This window comes from Pseudorca crassidens, chromosome 13, assembly GCF_039906515.1.
Source record: "Pseudorca crassidens isolate mPseCra1 chromosome 13, mPseCra1.hap1, whole genome shotgun sequence".
Taxonomy (NCBI): Eukaryota; Metazoa; Chordata; class Mammalia; order Artiodactyla; family Delphinidae; genus Pseudorca; species Pseudorca crassidens.
The window spans coordinates 28,089,914-28,105,173 of record NC_090308.1 but is presented as its reverse complement, the minus strand read 5'-3'; the positions used below and the strand labels follow the sequence as shown (position 1 = coordinate 28,105,173).

Sequence of the window (15,260 nt, the reverse complement as noted above, 5' to 3'; positions counted from 1 at the left end):
TTCTCCACACCCTTTCCAACATTTATTGTTTGTAGATTTTTTGCTGATGGCCATTCTGACCGGTGTGAGATGATATCTCACTATAGTTTTGATTTGCATTTCTCTAATGATTAATGATGTTGAGCATTCTTTCATGTGTTTGCTGGCAATCTGTATATATTCTTTGGAGAAACGTCTATTTAGGTCTTCTGCCCATTTTTGGATTGCGTCGTTTGTTTTTTCGATATTGAGCTGCATGAGTTGCTTGTAAATTTTGAAGATTAATCCCTTGTCAGTTGCTTCATTTGCAAATAGTTTCTCCCATTCTGAGGGTTGTCTTTTTGTCTTCTTTATGGTTTCCTTTGCTGTGCAAAAGCTTTCACGTTTCATTAGGTCCCATTTGTTTGTTTGTTTGTTTTGCGGTACACGGGCCTCTCACTGTTGTGGCCTCTCCCATTGTGGAGCACAGGCTCTGGACGTGCAGGCTCAGTGGCCATGGCCCACGGGCCCAGCCGCTCCGCGGCATGTGGGATCTTCCCGGACCGGGGCACGAACCCGTGTCCCCTGCATCGGCAGGCGGACTCTCAACCACTGCGCCACCAGGGAAGCCCTGGAAGATTTTTAATCACAGTTTTAATTTCATTGCTTGTGATTGGTCTGTTCATATTTTCTCGTTCTTCCTGATTCAGTCTCAGAAGGTTGTGCATTTCTAAGAATTTGTCCATTTCTCCCAGGTTGTCCATTTTATTGGCATATAGTTGCTTGTAGTAATCCCTCATGATCCTTTGTATTTCTGCAGTGTCAGTTGTTACTTCTCCTTTATCATTTCTAATTCTATTGATTTGAGTCTTCTCCCTTTTTTTCTTGATAAGTCTAGCTAATGGTTTATCAGTTTTGTTTACCTTCTCAAAAAAACAGCTTTTATTTTTAGTTTTATTGATCTTTGCTGTCGTTTCCTTCATTTCTTTTTCATTTATTTCTGATCTGATCTGTATGATTTCTTTCTTTCTGCTAACTTTGGGGTTTTTTTGTTCTTCTTTCTCTTAACTGCTTTAGGTTAGATTGTCTATTTGAGATGTTTCTTGTTTCTTTTTTTTTTTTTTTTTTGCGATACGTGGACCTCTCACTGCTGTGGCCTCTCCCATTGCGGAGCACAGGCTCTGGATGCACAGGTCCAGCGGCCATGGCTCACGGGCCCAGCCGCTCCGCGGCATGTGAGATCTTCCCGGACCGGGGCACGAACCCATGTCCTCTACATCGGCAGGCGGACTCTCAACCACTGTGCCACCAGGGAAGCCCTGTTTCTTGTTTCTTGAGGTAGGATTGTATTGCTATAAACTTCCCTCTGAGAACTGCTTTTGCTGCATTCTATAGGTTTTGGGTTGTCGTGTTTTCATTGTCATTTTTTTCTAGGTATTTTTTGATTTCCTTTTTGATTTCTTCAGTGATCTCTTGCTTACTAAGTTGAATTCATTTTTAATTTTAATTTTAGACAATGTGTAGATGGTTCCCTGTTCTCTGCATTTAGAAGTATAAACAATATAAATGTGTTAATTCTGTAAGTAATTTTTGTAATTATGGTATAACGCTATCCTTAAGACATTTAAAATAAACCCTACATGTGCCAAAACAAAAAAACTTGTAACATGTTCTGTATTCCTTGGTAACAGTGAGGTCACCTGAGGCTTGCCTGTCTTTAGGCTCAAAGTCCTTCATCACCTAAACTGAAAATATACCATCCTCATCCCTCAACACACTCAGTTTTCTCATACATACACACTTTTGTGTAACTGTGGTTCCTCCTATGACTCACCCCCTAGTACACTTCATTCTACTTACCAGGTTTCTAAGATAAAACTAGAAGTCACTCTTGATTCTTTCCTCTCTCTGTCCATCAGCCTTGGGCAGCTACCACTTGCTGCAGTCTATCTTTCTACCAGCCCTGAACACCATCCCCTCCCCTGCCACCTACTGCAGCTCTCTTCCCACACTCAGCCCTCTGCATGTCATCACCAGACCCCTTGCCTCTCTCTTCTCTAAAGGCACAGACACACCTTCCCATGGTCTTTGTGTCTCAGTCCCTGACAACATAGCGCCTGGCAAATCATGTTTGCCAAATGAATGCTTTCTTTTATACAACCTCTTCATGCATTTGCAAGAACATATGGCTGCCCAGGTGGTATGACTGGAAGGCATCAAAATGGAATACAGGAGTGATTCAAACCCACCTCCCTCATGACATTATATAATGCCAGAAATCTCCACTGGCAGAATAGATTTAACTCCTGAGATAAGCATTTTGGTTCCGGGAGGCCTGTATTAAAAATCAAATATGGGACTTCCCTGATGGTGCAGTGGTTAAGAATCCTCCTGCCAATGTAGGGGACATGGGTTTGAGCCCTGGTCCAGGAAGATCCCACATGCCACGGAGCAACTAAGCCTGTGAGCCACAACTACTGAGCCTGCGAGCCACAACTACTGAAGCCTGCACACCTAGAGCCCACACTCTACAACATGAGAAGCCACCACAATGAGAAGCCTACGCAGCACAATGAAGAGTAGCCCCTACTCGCCACAACTAGAGAAAAGCCCGCACGCAGCAACGAAGACCCAACGCAGCCAAAAATGAATAAATAAATAAATGTATTTTTTTTTAAAATCAAATATGTCCTGCAAATCAAAACTACAATGAGAGGGGCTTCCCTTCCCTTGTGGCGCAGTGGTTGAGAGTCCGCCTGCCGATGCAGGGGACACGGGTTCGTGCCCCGGTCCGGGAAGATCCCACATGCTGCGGAGCGGCTGGGCACGTGAGCCATGGCTGCTGAGCCTGCGGGTCCGGAGCCTGTGCTCCGCAACGGGAGAGGCCACAGCAGTGGGAGGCCCGCGTACCACAAAAAAAAAAAAAAAAAAAAAAAAAAACTACAATGAGCTATCACCTCACACCGGACAGAATGGCCATCATCAAAAAGTCTACAAACGAGGCTTCCCTGGTGGCGCAGCGGTTGAGAGTGCGCCTGCCGATGCAGGGGATGCGGGTTTGTGCCCCGGTCCGGGAGGATTCCATGTGCCGCGGAGCGGCTGGGCCCGTGAGCCATGGCCGCTGGGCCTGCGCATCCGGAACCTGTGTTCCGCAAGTGGAGAGGCCACAGCAGTGAGAGGCCCGCATACCACACACATACACAAAAAAGTCTACAAACAGTAAAAGCTGGAGAAGGTGTGGAGAAAAGGGAACCCTCTTGCACTGTTGGTGGGAATGTAAATGGGTGCAGCCACTATGCAGAACAGTATGCAGTTTCCTTAAAAACCTAAAAATAGGGACTTCCCTGGTGGTCCAGTGGTTAAGACTCTGCGTTTCCATTTCAGGGGGCACGGGTTGGATCCCTGGTCGGGGAACTAAGATCCCTGCATGCCATGTAGTGGGGAATCCAGCAATCCCACTCCTGGGCATATATCTGGAGAAAACTATAATTTGAAAAGATACATGCACCCCAATGTTCATAGCAGCACTATTTACAGTAACCAAGACATGGAAGCAACCTAAATGTCCATCAACAGATGAATGGATAAAGAAGATGTGGTATATATACACAATGGACTATTAGTCATAAAAAAGAATGAAATAATGCCATTTGCAACAACATGGATGGACCTAGAGATTATCATATTAAGTAAAGTAAATCAGACAGAGAAAGACAAATATCATATGATATTGCTTTTATGTGGAATCTTAAAAAATGATACAAATGACCTTATTTATAAAACAGAAATAGACTCAAAGAAATAGAAAACAAACTTAAGGTTACCATAGGGGAAACAAGGAGGAGGGATAAATTAGGAGTTTGATATTAAAATATCCACACTACTATATACGGAGTAGACAACCAACAAGGACCTACTATAAAGCACAGGAAGCTATATTCAATTCTCTTGTAATAACCTATAATGGAAAAGAATCTAAAAAAGTATATATAACTGAATCACTTTGCTGTACACATGAAACTAACACAACATTGTAAATCACCTGTATTTCAATAAAAAATTTTTTAAAATCACATATCCTCTAAGATAAGAATTATCACTTCAGATTAATTTATTTAGTCAACTAGCAAGGTTAAGAATGGGACATAGGCTAGATGACTTTTGGTGGCTGACTAGGTCAAGTGAGAACCGTGGCATAACACATGAAATCCATATGGAGGGACTGGGTCTAAAGGAAAATCACAGAAAGAAAACTCAGCATTTAGGCTTTGCCTCTAGAGTGAGATAAATCACAAGAAAGAAAAACCAGTACTTTGAGTCAGAAATAGGAGAGGCCTTACTTCCTGTCTTGGGCCACAACTTCTATGCTCTGCTTCCACTTAGAGCGATAATTCTCATTCTAGACATGTATCTGATAAAACCATGTGTTTGGATTTCCTGAAATTTCTCTGGCTCTGAATATGGACTTGTTCCCAAAAACTTCCACCCCCCATCTGCCCTCATGAATGGGCAGTTCCCATGAGGCTGGCAGAGGGGACATGGGGCGCTGCCTGATGCCTGCCCACAGCTGCCAGATGTGACGCAAGTGGCAGGTGGAGATGTAGCCTCACAGAGATGTACACACCACTGAATTCACCTTTTAATGTATTGCCTGTGGCAAAATAGAATGAAATAAGAGCTAATAAAATAACCCAGTTGGCCAGAAATTGTTCTCCATCTTATTTCTTCCAAGTGCTCTAAACCAAGGTGAATCACCCCAGCATCTACCAGATGTCAGAGGTGGTGAGCTATGCTGTAAGTCTCTGGGCTCCCTCCCACCCGCCCTCTTCTCCTCCTTTTCTGTTTTCTTTCCCTTCCTTCTTTTCCTTCTCTTCTTCTTTTCCTCCCATCCTTCCCTCTCCTCCTGCTTTCCTTCCTTTCTTTCATTTCCTTCCATACTTCATTCATTCAAAAAATACTTGCTGAGGGCTTACCCCGGGTCAGATGCTGCAAAGAAGAATGAGACAGATCATGGTACAGAACTCCTTTTCTTCACACACACACACACACACACACACACACACACACACACACACCTATTTGGGGATGAACCCGGCAGCTCCTCAGAATGAGATGGAGGTTGGCTTTTGTCACATTGCACTCAGTGGTGAGGCATACCTGATGCATGCTAACGGCCGAGACAGGATGGGACAGCGAAGGCGACTGCTAGAAAATCTGTGTTTGACTCCGGGCTCTGCCTTTGACTCTGAATGACCTTGCCCAGGGATCTGGGCTGTAAGATCCTAGATGCCTTCTCAAGTCCTCTCAGTGTCCTCAACTGATTATAAGATCTGAAAGATCTGAAGTGTTCAGGGATAATAACGAGGAACCTGGTCTTTCAAGGTCAGAAATATTAAAATGAAAACAATTTTTAAAAATCTGACTTTTTGAAACCCTTGTTTATCAGGGAATATATGATAAATGTAAGCAATTCCTATTTCCACTAATGTAAAATATTCAAATTGCTTTTCGGGGTCAGGCCTTTGTAGCAGCAATGAGAATGAGAGGGAGGCTGTTGAGCGGATCACAAAAAATTTCTGCAGAGAAGCAGCGCCACCTGCTGGCATTCCGTGGTGCTGCATGTGGTAAGTATAAACCATGAGGAATCGTCAGTCTGGGGTTTCACTGAATACAGAATCAGGAGCGTTAGTCTTAATCAGAAGATGAAACTTTAAATTTTGACAAGACCATCAGACTGTGGAAAGATTTCTCTACAGGTTAATTTTAGCCATGTCTTAGATTTACTTTTGTATCAAACTGTTCATCCATGCTATACATCTTTCTTTATAAATCAGCCTCAATAATACGTACTAATAAAAGCCACTGAGTCAAAATCAGTCATTTTGAGTATATAGCTAGGTTGAAAGGTCTAAAGTGTTCTTTAGTTCAGAGTCCATTAATCTATCAACCAACTCGTCAGCTCTCCAAATCTCCCTCCAGCTCTAGAATTCAGCCACATGGAGAGTTCTATTACACACAGGACACTTTCTATATTGAGGGAAATATACAGTGTACGATGCATTCCTGGTCTCTCATTGTGGAGAATTAGCATGAAAATATACAAACATAAATAGCAACTATAAAAAGTAAATAATCAGGCTAATCAACAAATAAAGTGTGTCCCAGAGTGGAATGGCCCTCACTGCTTTGAGAACCAGGGCTCTAGGCAGGAGGCCAGAAAGGGTTTTACGGAGAAATGGTTTCTTGAGTTGCATCTGGAAAAATTACTAGGATTTGGATAATAGGGATGTTGGAAAAAATAGAGCAACACAAAAAATGGAGGCAGAAAACATGTTAAAGGTTTTTTATTAAAAAAAAAAAATGAAACACAAGGCATTTGATAAACACCAGGAAGATCAACTTAACCTGAGTAAGACTTTTTAGGAGAATAGTGTGAGATAAGGCAGGAAAGGGAAGTTGAGACATGATTAGATAATTTCGTAAATGCAAGAATAAGGAGTTTGAGCTGGTTCCTGTAAGCCATTGAAAAGCACTGAAGATTTCTGGGAAAGAAAATGATCAGGACTGGGTTTTAAGATGATTTACCTGACGAGATAGATACAGGATGAAATGACTCTAAGATGTGAAAAAATGCCCTGAATGTGTAAAAGACACAGAAGTGAAAAAGAAGGGTTTTTTAAGATCACAAATGTGTACACAAAAGCAGAAGAGGAATCTGACTCTGCAATGCTTTTCTGAATCATGAATATATAATAATTCTGAATATTAAACCAAGGGGAGGCCCACTATACAGGAAGAAAAAAAAAAGGACCCCCTCCACCACTGCCAAAAAGAAGCTGCCGTAGAGAGAAGAAAGTGATCCTGACCCAAAGCCTGAGGGAGGCAATAAGAGTGTTAAGGCCCCAGAGACTTCTAGATTAATAAGAACTGAGAACAGAATTCTTTAGACATTGCCTCCACATTCTAGACAATACATAATAATGAAAGAGCTGATTGGTTAATTGTTTAATACGCTTTTATTATAGAGGCTTGGACACTTCCCTCACAATGCAGTTAACAATTTGAGCGACACCCACATAATTAGCTTTCAATATCAGTGTCGTGTCCAATGACGTGAGCTTTGCTATGCCAGGTGGACCATTCGGAGGTCTGTGCCCACCCAGAGGCAGGCATTGGATCTCACTCTCATACCTCCCAACACCCATTCTTTTCCCTAAGGCTAGATCAGCACAATCATTCCAGATTGTCTATTTGTCAATGTCCTGGAAACGAGGGACCAGCACGGTAAGCACATTGCTCTAGAAAGGCCCTACCAATCAGAGCAGTGAACAGGAGATAATGTCTTCCTGCTTCAGTTCATAGAACAGAGTCTGCGGTTGTATTCAGCTTGGGTCTGGGCTGGACTCATGGCCGAGACTCTGCATTAGATCCTCAAGTGAGCAAGGTCACTTCCATCCTGTCTGTGCACTTGGCTGTGCTGGACCTCAGTATGGCATATTTTTTACATTACTCCCTAGAGACTTTTACCTTTTTAATAGCATTTCAGCCCCCCACCTAGCCCTGGACCTAGTACCTGGTAAATATTTCATAAATATTTAGTGGATGAATAAGTAAGTGAATAAACTTTTAAAATTTAAATTCTGTCAGCAAATGTATTTACCCTTCGTCTCAATTTCCAAACATCTAAGAATCTGACAAGCCTACTCTCCCAGCTAGGAATGCTTCTGGCAGCAAGTAACAGAAAAATTCATGCACAAAAAAATGTAAACAAATAAGTTTTTGTTTTTTTTTGTTTTTTTCTTGTGTAATGAGAATTCTGGAAGTGGGCAGTCTGGACTCATGCTGCTGCTCAGTGACATCATCGGAGACCATGTTTCCTTCCATCTTTCCAGACCTATCTTCCTCAGCTTATTTGTTTTCATCCCTGTGCTGTTTGTCTCTTGGTCTCCAGTGCCTTTTGCACCTACAGACATCACATCCACATTCTAGGCAAGAACAAGGGAAAGCAAAATTTTCCCAGAAGTGTCACCTTGCAGACTTCCCTTTGCATCTTACTGGCCAAAACTGGATCACACAGTCATCCCTGGACCAAGAGGAATAATTGGTTTAGAATAATCACAATTCATTCCAAGGGATTAAGAGTAGACCCTTTCCTTTCTGAAATCAAAGGACTTCTACTACTACCCAAACAAATCTGGGTTCTGTTAATAGAGAAGGAGGGGTATGGATACTGGGTCAACAAAGAGAAGTGCCTGTCACTCGTGCCTTCCCCCATGTATATTCGGATAAGCGAGTGTTTGTGCGACTTTTTCCAAGGTCATCAAAGTCATGAAAGTCATGCTCTTAGTCTAGAATTTAATTGTAGACCCTGAAAATGACTTGTTTTTATGCCCAATGGGGTCATTTATTTTCTATCATGAATCTGGAACAGGAATTTAAAAGAACCTTAAAATGTATAAGTGTTCCAATTTAGGATTTTAAGTCTGCCTACTTTGACATCCCACCAGCACCCAAGCGTTTTCATTGCTTCCTTTTATGTTCTAGATCTGACTCCCCATAAAAATACAAGTTTGTGTAGGGCAATGATCATGTCATATCCATGCCCGGTTCACCAAAACCTAGCACAGCAGTTGGCATGAGCTCAATGAATATTTATTTTAAAAATGAAAGTGTAGGTTGGTGATGGATTAGACAGAGTATTATAAAATGAACGTTCTATTTCCATTAGAAAATTTATCTTGGAAATACATTTTTGGTGCAACTAAAATTTCAGCAGGTTGATTTTCTTCTAGCGTATATGCTTCATTGAAACAATACTTGTAGTGAGTACTTAAGAGTCAATTTACCTGTATATCCATACAATCGAATAGGATTTAGCAGTTTAAAAAAAGAAAAAAGAACAAACTACAGAAATATACTGTGGCATGGATGAATGGCAAAATCATTATGCTCAATTTAAAAAGCCAGGAACAAGAGACCACATGTTATGTGATTCTATTTGTATGAAATATCTAGAAAAGGCAAAGATATAAAGAAAAAGTAGACTCCTGGTTGCTGGGGGGGAAGTGGGGAATGGAGATGAGCAGTAAACGTGTATGTTAGAAAAATGATGAAAATGTTCTAAAAGCAGATTTTTGCTGATGGTTGCACAACTGGGTAAATTTACTTTAAAAAAAAATCACCTGAAAGGGGTAAACTATATGCTATGCAAAATAAGCCCTGATCATGTATTTTAAGTCAATTTAGGTCTCTAGAAGTTTTTCAGCATTAACAAGGAGGAGCACCTTGAACATTAAGTTCAAGTAAACATGAACTTCTGCCATTGGCAGGGCAGGTTTTAAATGCAGAGAGCATAGCTGCATTTGAGAAGCACATTACCCCACAGATAAATCTTCAAATGGACCCTCCACCATACCTAGATTGAAATTTCCAGCGCCAACATTGGCAAAACTATACAGACATTGTCTCCACTAGACCCACATAAAATGCTCTCTGGGTCTCTGTGCCCTCCCTGACCACAGACCTTCCCGTGAGCACACCAACTGGATTCTGTGGTAGATTTGCTAGTTGATGCTGTGGGTCCCAAGGGAATGAGAGACACACAGTTCTAATATTGACTCAAGGTGTCTGCAACAAAAAACACAAAAAAGCAAAAAGAAACAACAAAATAAAAGACAGTAAAAACAGATCTTTTACTCTGTCCACTGCGATTACTTCTTAGCATAACTCTTACTTGCTATTTGTTAGTGTGCTTGAAAGCCTTTCTCTCTCTCTCTCTCTCTCTCTTTCATTTCCTCTCTGACTCCCCATAAAAATACAAGTTTGTGTAGCTTGTGGAAGCGCTCCACCTCAAAGCGCTCTATTATAAGGACTCCATTCCGTTATGCTTTGTATGTGTCCTGCCTCTCTTGGGAGACAGAAAAGCTTCAGGAAGGGAAAACTGAGGAGGAAAACCCCAAACCATCAGGCCACCAAAAATGTAGACATAGTGTTGTTAAAAACACTATGCTTTTCAACAAAAGATGCTTGAAAAGCATAGGATGCTTTTCAAACATATTTCCTTTGTAGAACATGTAGTTTATGTGCAGGTTTTCACCCTTTTAAATAAGGCTGGAGGAAGAAGCATGTAGCTAAATCATTGGGAATATTTAAAATATTTTCTGAAATAAACTCCTAAAAGTGTTATTGCTGATTGAAATTTGTGCACATATGTATACAGATTGAAAAATTACTCTCTAAAAATTTTGTTCCAATTAACCCTTAGCAGTATATGAGAGTGCTTGATTCCTTAGTCATTGGCTATTGTCCTTTTTAAAATCTCCATTAGTCTGATAGGTAGCAAATTGTATTCCTTGTTTAAATTTGCATATCTATAAGTATTCATGCAGTTGGATGATTTTTCTATCTTTATTAGCCATGGTGTTCTGCTCTCATTAGCTCTTGGTGTTTAAATTCATAGTTCAGTTAAACTGTTTGAGAAGAAAGCCTTAGCTCATCTGCAGCTTTCCCAGTGGTTAAGGCTCAAAGCAAACTATGGACCCAAGTACCAGCCGGCAAAACCAACTCCAGCGTTGGATTTCAGGCCAGGAGCCTGCAGTTCTGAATCGCTCTCCACCACTTTCAAGCACTTAACCAACTCTTGAAGCATAATAGATTTCTTGGTTACAGATTGCCCTGGGACACATAATTTAATCAAAAAACTTTGAAGAGTTCTCTGTGCTACCTCGGAGGAGATAGATAAGCTCAGGGGTCTTGGAGGATGTAATCAGATCAGTACAGCTCTATTGAACTAAGAATCAGGCTTGCAATAGAATCTTTGCAAGATAAATTTAAATAACAATATACTCTTTAGTGTAAAGTTAAAGAGAATGAGAGCCCAGCTCACCTCTGCACAGTCCTCAGGGTCCCATTGTCATTGATTAGTAATTCCCTTCCTTCCTGCCTGCCTGCCTTTAGCTCTTCCTATTTGGAAATACCTGTACAAGGTCTTTGGAATTTCAAAACAAAGAAAGTAAGTAATAGACTCTGTTCCAAAGGTATGCATAGGACACACATTCAGAAAATAATTTTTAAATTAGGGTTTTTTTTTTTTTGAAAGGAAAAATCTTTCACTGTTTTGACACCTTTGCTTACTACAGCCTAGTAAAAAAAAAGGAAGATTCCCAAAGGTGAGCTATTCATGTTTAAATTTTTGTATAGATGAAAGTAGCAAATGTTATTTTAAAAAGTTAAGCAATATAAAATTGTGTAAAGCAAATAGTAAAAGTGGCCCCGTGCACGCATAATACCACCGAAAAGAAGCCACAGATGTTTCACTCCCCAGTGTGAATGTGCCCTTGCGGACATTTTCCCATGTCCATGCACATTTGTAACACATAAGTAGCAAAATGCTGCATGAGTCTTCTCCCTTAGTCTTGAAATTTTGGCTAAAGTTCCAAAGCTGAGGCCGGTAGTCTCAACATAGCTTCATGTTGTAAACACAGTGCCAAGGAGCTGTCCCAACTCCCTTCAGCCTTATAAAGGTTGGCCAAAGGGATCCCTTACCCTCACCGCACTGCCCCATCCATCCTCCAGAAGCAGGTCAGTCTCATGGAAAGAGAAAGGGAGTCATCCAGGTAGTGCATAAGGTTATACCCAATTAGGGTGGGTCCTTAATCCAGTATGACTGGTGTTCTTATGAGAAGAGGAGAAAAGACATAGAAACGCAGGGGAGTGATGGTGTTCAGGGCAGGTCACCCCAAGAGGTGCGACTCTGGCATGCACATTTCAAGCTGAAAACAATAGAGACACAAAAGATTCAGGGAGAACCTTTGAACTTCCCCCTCACTGCCTACAAGAATGTATGACAGGAGGCCTGTCCCAGGAAGGAGCTATCACCTTGCATAACTATAGTAAAGATTAGGTGTGGTGAACAGGGAGGAACCTAGCAGAGCCCATTTGATCCAAGTCCTCTCTGTGTCCCATTGTCTTTGGATGGCCCAGCAAACATTTGTTTTGTTCCCTGTGAATTTGAGGTTCTTGATGTCTCATCACAGAAAGAATTCAGCGAGAGACAAAGCTATAGGTAAGAATTGGATTTATTTAGAGAGGAACACCTACAGACAGTGTGGACAATCTCAGAAGGTGAGAAAGCCTCAAAATATGGCGTGGTTAGTTTCTATGGGCTGGGTAATTTCATAGGCTAATGAGTAGGAGGATTATTCCAATTATTTCAGGGGAGGGGCAGGGATTTCCGGAATTGGGCCACCGCCCACTTTTTGACCTTTTATGGTTGGCCTCAGAACTGTCACGGCGCTGGTGGGTGTGTCACTTAGCATGTTAGTGTATTATAACGAGCACATAAGGAGGCTCAAGGTCTACTGGAAGTTGAATTTTCCACCATCTTGGACCCAATTGGTTCTAACCTTTCTTTGCCATGTCCTATGGCTCTGTCATTCTTTTAAAGGGTATGCCCTGCCCCCTTCCTTCCTGTTTCAGTTTACCAAACATTAACTCTGCTTATCTTCCTGTGAATGACCTTACTTCCTCTTAAAGCCCCAGACCTCTGCCTCCTTCTCCTTCGTTCAGAATATGTACTTCACCTTACCTTGCTGTCTTTGGAATTCTTCCTATGTATGCGAATTCCTCGTGCACACATAATCAATTCAATTGTTTCCTATTAATCTGCCTTATGTCATTTTAATTGCCAGAAAAGAACAGAGATGGGAAAGAGGAGGTTACCTCTGCCCCCATAGGAGAATGCCACATGGTAACAGAGGCAGAGATTGGAGTGATACTTCTACAAGCCAAAGAATGTCAAGACGACCAGAAACTAAGAGAAAGGCATGGAATAGATTCTTCCCTAGAGCCTTCACGGAGAGCATGCCCTGCTGACACCTTGATTTTGGACTTCTAGCCTCCAGAACTATGAGAGAATAAAGCTGTTGTTTTAAGCCACCTCGTCTGTGATGCTTTGTGAGGGCAGGCTTGGAAAACTAATACTGAGGCCAATTGATGTGTGGTCAAGAAGAGGGAGGGATCAAAGATGACCTAGAGAGCTTCCCTGGTGGCGCAGTGGTTGGGAGTCCGCCTGCCGATGCAGGGGACGCGGGTTCGTGCCCCGGTCCGGGAGGATCCCGCGTGCCGCGGAGCGGCTGGGCCCGTGAGCCTTGGCCGCTGGGCCTGCGCGTCCGGAGCCTGTGCTCCGCGGCGGGAGAGGCCACAGCAGTGAGAGGCCCGCGTACTGCAAAAACAAAAACAAAAACAAAACAAAACAAAAGATGACCTAGATATGCCTGGCGTGGGCCACTGGGTAGGTGCTAGTGCCATAAGCAAATAGGTAGGGGATCCCCCGAGAAAGAAAACCAGGCATGGCTTTCTTGACATAAGAGAAGCCATTTTTGACCTAAGCCATTTTGTGATCTAAGCCTGGCCAAAATGCGTGTCCTTGAACAGGTCTCAGTAATTAATGATCTTAAGAGAACAAAAGAATGCAGGAACAAATGACTGTTATCAGGCAAGAGAAGTAACAATAGCAAAGATAATATATCATCGCAAAGACTCCCAGGTCCATTTCAACGGTAAAGATTAGCCTGAAGCGCTCAACCACCAGGTCAACTGGAACCTAACAGATGATGATGTTGACCTTTTCTGACCCTCAGTGACATCAGTCAACTAAAGCGTGGACTCTGTCAACCTTTGCTCCAATTCTATGCTGAATTCTCCTCTGCTCAAACCCCATCATGAATATGCATACACCACCCAAGCCCCTTCATGAATATGCATGTACCCTTAGCTTAAAACTTCCCTAATTTTGCTGTTTGGGGAAACACAGCTTTGGGAAAGATCCCAGTGTTCCTACCTGTTGCAAGTAATAAATCCTTCCTTCTCCCGATCTTTGGTTTGGCTGTGTCTTTTGGCTCGAAACCCACCAAAAGGTGAACCTAGTTTTCCAGTCACAGTGCCATGAACTGTAATAATGGATATAGAAGATACACAAGGAGGGGCAGTTGAGTTGGGGCAGGGCACGAGTAATGAGTTCGGTGTCTGACATGGTTAAGTCACAACTTCACGGTCCACTCATTTGGATATGTCCAGTCAGTGTTTAGAAGGCGAAGCTAAGCAGATCAAAAAGTACCTGGAGGTACAGGTGATGCCTTGGGAGATGTCAACTTCGTTTGAAAAGTGTCCATATTCAAACTGGAAAGCCTTCATTCTCTCAAATTGACAGACTCTGCTCTGTGATAGAAACATTAATTTCTTGGCAGATTTATACCCAGAACCAATCTGGTGAGCTCTGAGAACTAGATTTATTTCCCACCCACAAACGATCCCCATCTTGAGCTGATAACTCTAGAGCTGACATGGGTCTGCTCTGGCTCCCTCCGCCCCACCCCCTACCCCCTGTGTGATGCAGGCAACCCGGCAGCCCAGAATGTGTGAAACTCACTGTGGGGAACGGTGGGAGGCGGGGAGTGGCATGGCCTGTCCCTGACTAGAGGGCAGCCCTGGCCGGGATGCTTAACTCTCAGAACCCCTTTCACAGTGAGAAACCACAGTGGGACGATACATAAAGGAGAGTGAGAACTGAAGTAACCTCACAGTCAGTAAAAGCAGTTTATTTTACAGAGGAGGAAAATCAGACCCAGAAAAGTTCAGTGGTTTACTCAAGGTCACAAACAATTGGGGCTCAGGGCTGAAACTGGAAAGTGCTCTTTTCATTACAGCATTTCTAAGGTCTCTTTCAGCCTTTAAACCCTATGCTTTATAAAAACAGTTTATAAATAGAATGGGGGTGCTAGAAGTTTCTAAATAGCACCACACACCAAACACTGCTATTTATAAGAAAGAACTAATTGGAATTCGTCAATCTCACAATTCAGTCTCACAATAATTTTGTGCATTGGAGCGAAACTTGTATGGCAGATCATTTGAATGCAGGTCGGTGGATCCGATTGCGTCTTCAGATCTTCAAGAATGTTCAAGAGGTCTGTCAATATCCTTTCATGCATGTGGGATTTTCACTGATGTTCCCTGCGACCCAGCAATTGGGTTGATTAAAAATTTTCCCCAACATGCCCTACTCCAACTCAAAAAGTAAAGCAAACGTGGTGACAGCAGCCTTGCCCTAATCTCAGTATCTGGAAATTGTGAAAAGTAGCAACTGATGGCTCTCCTGGGTGAGGTGTTCCCTGAAAAAGGGGTTCCCTCAGGCCAAACCAAGGCAGGCTCCCAGGGCTGAGCTGAACTTGGAGTGTGTCTGACAAATGATGGGTGGGGTCTACACAGGAGCAGGCTGAGGGTACATTCACCTGCCAGCTTCC

At 42.5% G+C, this 15,260-nt stretch overlaps 1 long non-coding RNA gene across 1 annotated transcript in view; it reads right to left on the bottom strand.

Moving 5' to 3' along the window:
- LOC137204965 (uncharacterized) overlaps window positions 1–15,260 on the bottom strand; it is a 126,099-nt gene that overhangs the window by 104,105 nt on the left and 6,734 nt on the right. The gene's annotated exons all lie outside the window — the stretch shown is intronic.